The sequence below is a fragment of the Vespa mandarinia genome, chromosome 1 (assembly GCF_050613455.1).
Source record: "Vespa mandarinia isolate Hongniang chromosome 1, ASM5061345v1, whole genome shotgun sequence".
In the NCBI taxonomy this organism is placed as follows: Eukaryota; Metazoa; Arthropoda; class Insecta; order Hymenoptera; family Vespidae; genus Vespa; species Vespa mandarinia.
In genome coordinates, this window is record NC_140810.1 from 947,501 (window position 1) to 960,000 (window position 12,500).

Here is a 12,500-nt window from a genome sequence, read left to right on the forward strand (position 1 = left end):
CGTCCTGTCTCTTTTTCTTCATCCTCTTCTTCTTCTTCTTCTTCTTCTTCTTATTCCTTTCGACGTGGCAGACGTGTCGCGTTCCTTACGGTCTACGTCGACACGAACGTAAGAAAGAAAATTCCGTTACTTCGAAGGAAATCCATAAAAAGAACGAACCTGTCACAGCGTTGAAGAAGATCTCGTCTTGTCTTCAACGATCACACGATTTTGCTCATCGAACTCTCCAAGAGATAATATCTTTTTTTTCTCTCTCTCTCTCTCTCTCTCTCTCTCTCTTTCTCTCTCTCTCTACGATAGCAACGTACGTGCGTTTTTCACGGAATGATTCGAAGGAAGAAGAAGAAAAAAAAGAAAAAGAAATTAAACGTAGCAACGAAATTTTTGTACATGCAAAATAATTTTGCAATTTAATTTGGCCATTTGATCTTGGACCTTGATAAATATATAAATAATATTCATTTGCGGGATAGATCATACGATCACGTATTATTGTACGTGAATTGGAAAATTCATCGGATTACTAAAGTATCATGAAATAAGAAATTTTTTTTTTATAAAACTCGGCATATATCAATAGCAATATTATATTCAATAATATTCACGCAATATGTTTTATCGATTCATCCTTTCGATGGAACAATTCCTAACGACGAAAATATTTCCTCGTTATAAACGTATGATAAGCAGAAGCATTTTGCAGAATGTATAAACGGTAAAAGCACATATTCCATGCGAAAATAAATTCGCTTATACGTAGCGAATATATTATTCGCTTTGCGAATGCTTTGCATAAAACATTGATAGACATTGCGCATGGATTTTCACGTAATAAACTGATGTAATTTATTAATTAAAGTATAACGATATGGCTCGTTTCATCCTGTTCCTTTGTTATCCATTTTTTTATTGATTTACTTGACGAAGAAGCCGATCGATAATCGTTACGTTGATCCAAAGAGATAAAAGGAAAAAAGAAAAAATGAAAAAAAGAAAAAAGAAAAAAAAAAAGAAAAAGAAGAGAAAGAAGATGGACCAAATGACTCATACGAAATTATATAGCCAGAAGAAAAAGATTTTCCTTTTTCTTTTTTTTCGATTTTCTTCTTCTCTTTTCTTTCCTTATTCTCCACGTACTCTTTCAATGCTGGATATAAATTTTCGTGGTAACCCGAGGACGCCACCAGTTCTCGAGAGAATGCTTCGAGCATTGCAGTTCGAAAGCTCGAGTCGAGTAGGTACGCTACTCTAAGGGCAAAGTAAGTTCTATCCCTCTTTATTCGAACATCCAACCAACCAACCAACCAACCAACCAACCAACCAACCAACCAACCAACCAACCAACCAACCAACTAACAAGCCAACCGACCGACCAACCAGCCAACCTATTTCGACTTCGTCATCTTGCTTCTTCTGTTTATCCAACAGTCCCACGGCACGAGGCTTTCAAACTGGGTCATAATGGTACAAAAACCATTCGCGAGTCCTTGTCTAATTCCGGGAATTAATACCCAGGCTTGTATGAAATTGTACTTGGTGTGTGCCTGTGCGTGTGTATATATATAAATATATTTACCTTTGGCGAGCATTTATGTATTCGGTAACGACATAGATCGTTTTGGTATATACTGGTTTACATGTACGTATATACATACATACATACGTACATGGATATTGGAAGGTACAGAAAACTACCAGTTAAGCATCCAACCAGGGTTGGTGCTTCACAGGCTAAATTGCATCGAGCTTCGCTGCGAGCTCGAGATTTAAAGCTCGCTATCTTCTTTAGTTTCTCTCTCTCTCTCTCTCTCTCTCTCTGTCTGTCTTTCGAGCTAACTACCACTCGCTAAATACAAAAGTCGATATAACGATTAAACCTTTTGTGTTTCGAAAGTCGCTTTTTCTCTCTCTCTCTCTCTCTCTCTCTCTCTCTCTCTCTCTCTCTCTCTCTTTCTCTCGATTAAACGTACATTGCGATGAAAGCCAAAGTTAAAAACCAAGTCTTACGATCTGCTCCTAGATTATAAAACGTTGACCTAATTATAGGTAAAATTTGAAGCGCCCCTAAGGGCGTAGATTCTTTTTGTAGATTCCTGAGGAAAGTGGTGAGTGCACGTTGAAACTTGATGATCTAGTTTGAAAAATTTTTTAAATAAAGCTACCGGAAAAATTTAATTTAACGAACAAAGTTGACATAGGTAATCAACATATATTTTAAATATATATATATATATCGGTTGGTTTATTAAAAGAGAAATATATATTATTTTCATAGTCGAAAAATGACTGGACGATTATCTGCGACATATAAAGAAAGAAAAAGAAGGAAAAAAAAACAAAAAAAAAAACAAAAATAAATAAAGCACATTTAATTTCTCCAAAGGGAAAATATTTTTCAAATATTACATTGTTTTGACTTGTGAGAAATATTTGTCAGGAAAATAATCTATCTGTTATCTATTATTTGAAAGACAGGCTTTATATATACGAATGGTGTGATATAAACTCAAGATGGGGGTAGAAAAGGGGAAAGATGGAAAATGATTAATTTAACAGAAATCTCCGTATCGCTGACGGCGTCCAATGTATCCCAGGATAATAATAGCACGTCGTTGAATTAAACACATGGCAAAAGTCGGGTTTGGTTTGCCTCCGTTTTAATGCATATTCGATGTTAACGTTGGTTATCGCGTTAGCGCATGCTTTCGTGCGTCAACCAGAAATTCGTAGATAACTTTAAATGGTATCTCGTACTTCGTTGTTAAATCTTTCAATGACTTACTTACGTTAATAAGTTAAAAATATGGATTGATAAAATTCAAAATTTTGATCAATTTATTTGATTACAAAGTCATTGTCGTACTTCAAAAAAAAAAAAAAAGAAAACAAAATAAGAAAAAGAAAAAAAAAAGAAAAGAGTAATAAAAAAACAAATATTTCCCTTATAAAATACATTTTTACCTGATTAATTATTTTATTGTCATTAATATACATTCTCCTTAAACAGTTAGCAGTAAGTACACTTGAGATTTGAGATAAATTGCCAATTATTATTTTAATCTGAAATTCTAACACCGAGGGAATTTATCTCTCTGCCTGTCTCTCTTCTTCTCTGTCTCTCTCTTTCTCTCTCTGGAGAGAAAAAAAAAGAGAGAAAAAAAAAAGAAAAAGAAAAAGAAAGAAAGAGACAATTTCTTCAACGCTCTTTTTTACGTAGATATCCCATGATACTGATGTATACGAACGGTTGCAAAGACAACTCGAGATTCGTATCGAGACTTTCCCGCTTCGATCTTCGCCGTTTACGAGAGAACTTAAGAAAAAAAGATTAACTTTAGACGATGGGATATCGAATAAGTACTTTTCTGTTTGTTCGAATCCAAAGAAATACTAACAAACACATTTACATGCACATATGCGTTTATATACATATGTATATATATTTACTTATTATTACTACTACTACTACTACTACTACTAGCATTACTATTATCATTACAACTATTATTATACGTATACGATAAATACGACGATGCTTCTAAGCAAAAGCCAAGATAGAACACGTTGCTGAATATAAACTTGATGTTAGAAAGAACCTCGTTGATATTTACGACTAGAACGTCTAGAATTTGTTATGAGCGTGTTTAATTACTTCGTGCAAACAAAGCTGATCGTTTTCGATACATCGAGCCAGCCCTTCGTTGTCAGTCTCATAGCAATGTTACCCAAGAGAATATTTTACTTTTTCATTCTCTACTATTTTTATATATATATATATATATATATACACACAGATATGTTTCTATTGTTACGTTTGTATCTATCGAATGAATCGGAACGGAGAAACGAATGACGCATTGAAATATCATGTGTACTGTTATTGTAGTAAAAATAAACAATTTTTAGAGAATATTTAACGCACGCAACAACGATACGAAATAAAATTTAATACATTGATTTTACTTTTTCTTTTCTATTTTTGAAAAATTGTCGCACTGCACACAATTTTCAAATAATATTACATCGTTTTTAAATAATCATACGTTTTATCATTTAATTATTGTTTCTTGTTATATCGATGGCAATAGGAAAACGATTAGAAACAATCGATTAAAATGATTTAATACTTTGTAAAATTTCAATATTTCCAAATGAAAATATAAATATCATAGATATTCTCTTACGATGTATCTACGTATGTATTTACATTGTACATGTATGTACGTTAATAAGGGGATTAGTGTGATACTGTCATTAATAGGATTTGTATATGTCCGCAATCGCAAGCAAGCACACGAGTAAACCTACATGATTTGACGGAGACATTCCATTGATAGCTACTGAATCCATTAGGTTCAAAGTAACAATGGAATTGATTACGAGATATTGCGTACGCAGAACACGCGTTCATACGACATAGTATCATTGGTCTAAAACAATGGAAATATTATTGACATTAAGACGGCACATGTATTTTATTATAAACTATAAGATGATATATACCTATTATATATATATATATATAAATACATAATGATAATTTTACAATTATATCACGTTCGATATATTTTCATTTATTTTATCGGGATATCGGTAAATATTATTCTATCTTTCGTATATTTCAAAAACGCATACATACGCCGATATGTTTATTCATAGCAATGATATTAACTGTTTGTTTGGTGGTATTGATTTATCGAATATTTATTATCGAAGGTTATGCTTGAACGTACGACAAACACGTAGAGAACGAACCAGGACATTAACTCGTTTATATTCGATTCGAAAGCTTGCTTCCGGGGCTTTCGATCGATATCAAATGAAATATAATTGAATTGTTTTTCTTTTTCTTTTTCTTTTTCTTTTTCTTTTTTTTTCTAATACAATAAGAAAAAGAGACAAAAAATTTAATTCGCCCATTAATTCATAAATAATCTTAATGTAATTTATTCTACTTGCAATGTACATCGGGGAAAAAAAAAAAGATAAACCGCTTAAATGTAATCCCGCAATAATCCGTTTTATCTGTTGTTTTTGTTATTCAATCAATGTGAGTTTAAACGATTGTTTATCGAGTATTAATTCATATCGTTCTTCGCTACATTATTATTCGTAATCTACTTAGAGAGAAGTTTCATTATATCATTGTTTTAACGTCGTTAAATTAAACAACGTATATACGTGAAATAGTCCATGCGCATATAATTGGATTAAAATTAAAATTTAAGATAACGATTTACAATTTTATCATAATACCATTTGGTATCCAAGTATTTTCAATAATATCCATGTATCTAAATGGATATTAATCGTTGGATTTGTTATTTTTGCAATCGACGAAAAAAAAGATGAGAAAATGTTCTTCCGCATTTTTCTTTTTCTTTTTTTCTTTTTCTTTTTCTTTTTCTCTTCTTTTTTTTTTTCGTTTTCTCTAAGAAGAAAAACATTGTGAATCGTGAGAGAAGTGCACAGAAGGAGGTTATCCTGATTCCTGACTTATCATATACAAGGATCTCTTACCTGCGTTCGAAACATACTAAAGACGAGCTATTGTTGGGAAGCAGTGGCGCGTGTTTAAAATGATGGTAGGTGCTTTGGTAGAAAGGAATACATGATAGCATGAAAGAAATGAAGAGAGAGAGAGAGAGAGAGAGAGCAAGTACTCGATCAAAGCGGTAATGCACAAGAAACGTACATTATCTACTTAGTTGAGGAAGAATTCAATATATACCCGAGCGTTCAATCTTGAAGTAATATTTTCTCATTCGAAATTTCAAATTAAATATCACCCTTTTGATGTGTCTTCCTCGCAAAAATATAAACATGGGATATACGACGTTTAAGTTAGTCGTTAGTAGATTTCGTAACGCAAAGAGAAAACGTTGACATTAAAGCCGTGGGAAAGAGTTTGGTATATCAAGCGAATATTATCGTAATAAGTACTTTTCAATGTGTATAGATTCGACGGTTATCAAAGTTCCTCTTCCGTGATCCGTAATGAAGTACCCTCTAGAAACGTACATTTTCATCTATATATTCCAAACACGTATGTAATATGATTGTATAGGTATTATATACATATATGCATATTTAAAGATGCATACCATGTATAACTTCAATGCAACGCCATCGAGGAACACGCAACGGACAACATACACAGCCCTCGGCTAAAAAAAGTCAGAAGAAATTCGAGAAGAAAATTTTTCAAGATACATTATATTCACATTTCTTACGGATTTATTCGTGTCATTGTTACGAGTTACGTATTTTTTTTTTTTCTTTTTTTTTTTCTTTTTTTTTTTTTTTTTATAGTAAAACTAACTTAGAAATATTTTTTCATTCCAATCGAAATTTTTCTTCGACTTTTTTCTCGTAAATAGAGTTTCAAAATTATTATTATTATTATTATTATTATTATTATTATTATTATTAGTAAACATCCTCTTTGAAATAACAAAAATTTTCTCTCGGAGATTTCAACTAATTGCTAATTCTCTGAGCATGCTAAAGATTATTAAGAGGATTTCACGGAACGCCGGAATGTACGACTGTTACTTGGGAAGGAATTACGAAGGAAACACAAACGAAAATTCCTTCGTAACGCGGCGAACGATCGGCTCGCGTGCGAGAAGCGTATTTGTGCGGCGAGTTTACAGACGCTCGTAATAACGTGCGTAACATCGACCAAGCCGTGTTAAAAAGTATGGGGTAGAGAGACAACCGTAACGATGATGAGATTAATCCGAAGGATTATCGAACCGACGACCCTATTATTTATAAAGGCCGATCCCGCCGCGAAACTAATTTGGACAAAGTATCTACGTCATTTTTTACAAGCAATACCTAAGTTCTTAATAATGTCAATATATATATATATATATTGGTTTATTTTATATTTGATATTATTATATGTATAAATATTTTATTATAAAAAATATAAAATGTGCATCAAGTTTATGAAAATGTGATATTTTTTTTTAGATAATTTGATTTAAATCTTTCTATTTTGTTTTAATTTAGAATATATAAAAAAAAAACAAAAAAAAAACAAAAAAAAATATGTATATATATACATATAAAAGAAAACAAGTAAAACTTTTATGTTAGAAAATAAATCGATTGATGCTATTGTAAAAAACTTTCAAGAAAAAAAAAAAAAGAAAAAAAAACTATTGACGATGAACGTTTTCACAGGGATCGTAGAATTGCCATAAATGTTCGTAGACGTGGCCTCGACCTAGGTTGAAGCACTTTGCAGCGTTTAGCACCCCTTGTTTACAAGGAAGGACTGCGCGTCGCATATATTTACTTAGGTCACAGCATTCGTATTCCAGTCGACCGATACGTCTGTGCGTCCGTCTATTTCTTCGTGTCGAAGTGCAGTGTGCGAGTGTGCTTCTAGTGTCGATACGTGATGGAATCCCGAGGAGAGGCGCACTGTGCCAGGGATGGTCAAACGAAGAAAATATTTCCTTTTCAAACGTTCACCAAGAGGAGCGCTCGTTATTTTCCCACAAAATTCATTTCAATGGAAACGCGATGCGTTCGCGAAAACAAATTAAAGAAAAAAAGACAAAAAAAAAAAAAAAAAGAAAAAGAAAAAAGAAAACGAAGGAATAAGAAAAGGGGAAAAAAGAATGAGTTATAAAGGAGGGAAATATAAGTGAAAATAATAAAATGTAAAATATATTTCTAATATGATTAATATGAATCATTGATTCGATCAAAAATTCTAGATTATTTCGAGGATTCGATTTTGCTTTTTTCCTTTTTCTTTTTTTCTCCTTATTACGCAAAACTCGTTTCTATATATATATATATATATATATAAAAATTAAAAAGAAAAGAAAAATATATATATATATATATATATAATTTAATTAAAAACAATTACGTCGTTGATAACGTCGACAACTGAACAAGAAATAAACCTATACTCCATCATCGTTATACACATTCTTTCGTATCTTCAAATCTAACTAAGGAAGATATATTGGATGTTGTATTTCTCATAAATCACCATGTATATATAAAATCATATATACCTACATATATATGTATATATATATATATAGAGGGAAAAAGAGAGAGAGAGAGATGGAGAGAGAAAGAGAGAGAGAAAAAGAAAAAGAAGGAAAGAAGGATTCAATGTTGGCGATGGTATATATATATATACATACATACATACATAACTGCATACGTCATCGATTTGCGACAGAGATAAAATGCAGGATTATTTCGGGCAGCAGATTTTAATTAATAATTCGATTGAATGGTTCTCGCGTGTGGAATTATTAAGTCGTATTAGTTCCCAGTCCGTATAGCAGATACCTACCTATATTCCGTTAACGCATCGGGATAATCGAATCCGATCGAATTTCGTGAAATATAAATTATTTTTGAAACCCGGCATGTTTTCTACTGTACAAGTAATACAATCATTGGCATTACCGTATCTAAGATTTTCTTAATTCGTCATAGTTATTTATTATGCCAATATATTTTATTTTAAATTATCGTATTTATAACTTAGTACTATGCGAACGAATCAGTACGTGTACGTGTATGCATATATATATATATATATGTATCGAATGATTCGATCAAATTATACTTTAGATTACTTTAAATAAAAAAATCGTACAAGTGGGACGATCGCTCTCTCTCTCTCTCTCTCTCTCTCTTTCTCTTTCTATGCATCATGAAATAAAAAACGAATCGAATCGCTCGTCTTCCACGCTCGGTTTTCCTTTTTTTCTTATCGCAAAAAAAAAAAGAAAAAAAAAAAGAAATGAAACTTTCCCATGAAGGTATAGGTATCGGCAAGACGAAGCCAAAGGCGGACGAAACGTGTTTCCAGGCAATGGCGCGTCGTGTCTCTATCTCGATATGCACCACCATGTGCACCATCCACTACGACGAGAGTAAGTCTCGTTTGGTCTCGATAGGAGATGAGAGTGCAATGAGAACGGTGAAACTGTACGAGTACCGTCTAACAGACTTCGAAGGCTTTCGAATCTCATGTAAAAAAAGAAAGAGAGAAAGAGAGAGAGAGAGAGAGAGAAACTGAGGTTCGTCTTAATAAGGAGTAAAGGAATCGTTAAAGGACGAGTACCTAATCTCTTCTACGATCCGTCGGATATGCTCGATGGATTCCAAACGTTTAACATGCGCCTTACGAGAGACAAATAATTTATAGTCGCATTTATGCGCTCACCCGCTCGCTTTCCCAATGCACTTTCTACAGATCGATCTCTCTCTCTCTCTCTTTTTCTCTCTTTTCTTCTTTTATCTGTTTGCTTATTTTTCTTTGTCTTTTTCTTTCCTTCTTGAAAGATCGTTACGCAACTAGAAAGATATCCCATGGCTTAGGAATACATGTATCTTTAGTCTTACGCGTGTAATCCATTACTGACATGCTCTACGAATCTCGAAAGAAAGATATATATATATATATATATATATATATATATATATACGTGTGTGTGAGAGAAATAAAAGATTTTTATTACTCTTCCGAGTGGAGAGATATGATTCTTTGTTAAATCTCCAAATTGTAATCAAAGGGAATAAGGAACGAGTGTAATGTCCAATAAAGCTGGTTAAAGATACGCTTATATATATATATATATATATATATATATATATATCTATTTTATTATCGATATATTCCAGTACCAGTTTGCCAAATGATAAAAATTAACACGAGAGATTTATCCAACACGAAGTAACAGGAATCGCAATTACCGAGACTATCTAAATTTCACGCATCGAGTTAGACGGGGGACTCAGATTAACGGCAATTATCGTGACTCCCTCTTCCGGCTCTTTCTATCGTCCTTATCCAATCGACGATAGAAAAAAGAATGATAGTGGGAGAGTGAGTAAGAGTGAGAGGAAAAGAGAAAGAGAGAGAGAGAGAGAGAGAGAAAGAGGATTTCCTAAAGGAATTCATGGCTTGAGCATAGAAAGGATGGAAAATCAAAGGTCATAAGAGGTCGTACTTCATATGTGCATATATATACGTACATATATATATATATATATGTATGTGTGTGTTAGTTACTTATAAGACCAGGAAGGAATTGCACGCGTGACGAACGGATAAAGATGGTAATGAAAAAAAAAGAGAGAGAGAGAGAGAGATGAGAAAAATGAACGAAGAGGACAACCCGATGTGACTCGTCGAGAGTAAAATTTCGAGATCGAGCGTGGGAGGGAATTATATGGGCATCGAACAGGTGTTGTGCAACTAAAAGGCGGAAATGCAACGTCGATAAAAGCAACCTAAGCTGGAGAGTATCCCCAGACGGCTACAACTACGTCGCCAGACTCTCACTCGGCTCGCCCTCTCTATCTCTTTCTTTAGTCTACTAGTACTCTAGCGTTTCTCTACACTTCGCGTTACAGAAATACACCGGTGAAATTATGTCACTAATGCGCTTGAATACTCTCTCTCTCTTTCTCTCTCTTTCCATCTATCTGAATATCTAATCTCTCTATCTTTCTCGACGTCGTGACTTTATTTATGTTGATTCTACTTTTATTTAAAAATTCTACTTTAATTTTCTGTTAAAAAAAAATTATTCGTATAAACTTTTCTCGTCCTTTTTCTTCCTCCTCCTCCTCCTTCTCCCCCACCTCCTTCATCCTTTGCACATAAACATAATTTTTTTTCTCTCTATTCATTCTAATCTTTAGATATATACTTTTACTCTTTCGAATCCTATTGTGATTCGATCGACATACACACATGTACAATAATACATATTTTTCTCGATCCTGTTATCTGTGACAGACACACCGAATCGATTTAAAAGAGACGCGCTACTGTCGCGATCGATAATAACTCGTGTTATTTTCTTAGGACCGACTTCGACGGGCACGTTATTTGTGACTGGCTTTTCCTGCTGCAATACGGCGAAACGCATTCTGTTCTATATGCATGCCGTGTCGCACGAACGACGTCAGATTTCATAAGCATTTCCTCGCGAAATGAAAAACATTGCTTTGGGCGATACGTTTCGTGGTACGATAACGGTTTACAAATATAAAATATGTTGCACATTCGTATACTATATACGTATGTATAAGACGATTCATTCTAATTTATAGATGAATATATATATATATGATAGGAAGTACATCGAATGGAATAAATATATGGAGATTAAAAATCGTCGAAAGAGAGCTATTGAAATATTAAGAAAAAAAAGGAAATCGATAACTCTATTGATTCTCGTATGTTCCATTTTGTTGATTGAACTTTCAGAAATATATTCGAATTTATAGATTTTTACATTAATATGAATCAATCTTTATAAAAAATCGCGGATAAATCTCGTAATGTAAGATATATTAGAAAATGAAAAGAAATCTCTCGGATTTATTATATTATTCCTATTTCTATAAAAGTTTTTATCATTCTTTTTTTTTCCCCTCTTCTTTTTCCCTTTGTTTTTCTTTTTTCTTTTGTTTTTTTGTTTTTTTGTTTTTTTGTTTTTTTTTCTTACGATAACAATATATATCAAGTTTTACAAACTTTTTGATATTTTCTCTTGAGACGATTATTAAATTTTCCAATAACATTGTATTACATCACGAAGTTGATTTCTTCAATGGAGACAATGTTATGCCACATTACTACATACATAAATCGTTTCGTCGAAAGATATATGCGCTTTCTTTATTTCTTTCTTTCTTTTTTCTTTTTTTTTTTTTTCTTTTTTTTTTTGTTCGTGAAATATACTCCATAGAAAGATAATATAACGTACTCCAAACCTTAAAAGCTTTTTCGGTGGATAGAGATGAAAATAAAAGAAACATAGTACTCCTCGAGTACTTTCCATCTACCTTTAGTTTCCTTCGTTCCTATATTTCTCTCGAAGCGAAAATCGTATCTACTACTCGCACGGAGGAGGATCTTAATACCAGACGTGCGAATTTAGAACGTGAGACAACTAATATTAGCTTGGCGAATTCCTTTCGAGTTCATCGCGATTTCTAGTCTTAATACTATAGACAAGAAAATTATTATTTATCCTTTACAATATCTTGATATTATTATTGTTTATGTCAACGAATTTAATTAAAATCTTTTTAAATAAATGTATCTTTTAAGAAAATCAAAAATGATTCCTATCAATTGCAATTAATAAGAGAGAATAAAAATATCGTAAAAATGTTCATCGAAATATTAGGGCAAAGGCAAAAGATTCGACAACGGCGACGACGACTACGACGACGAGGAAGAAACTATACGCGAAAGGGAGGATTATTCTAAAGGGAGAGGAAAAAGATGAACGAGATGAGTGGACGAGGGTAAGAACGTTACGGGAGAAAAGACAAGCAGGAATTTTCCCCGGAGGGTCGATACCGACTCTTCTGGAATAAATTGCGTTAAGTGCGCTTTAACCGTAAGAAGAATGAGACGCGAGCAATCTCCCTCTTTCTTACATTCTTTCTTTTTCTCTTTCTCTTTCCTTTTCTTTGTTTTTCTT

General features: G+C 32.9%; 1 protein-coding gene across 2 annotated transcripts in view; it reads right to left on the reverse strand.

Annotated features, from left to right (window-relative positions):
• LOC118446118 (ecdysone-induced protein 78C-like) overlaps positions 1-12,500 on the reverse strand; it is a 68,890-nt gene that overhangs the window by 16,232 nt on the left and 40,158 nt on the right. The window lies entirely within an intron of this gene.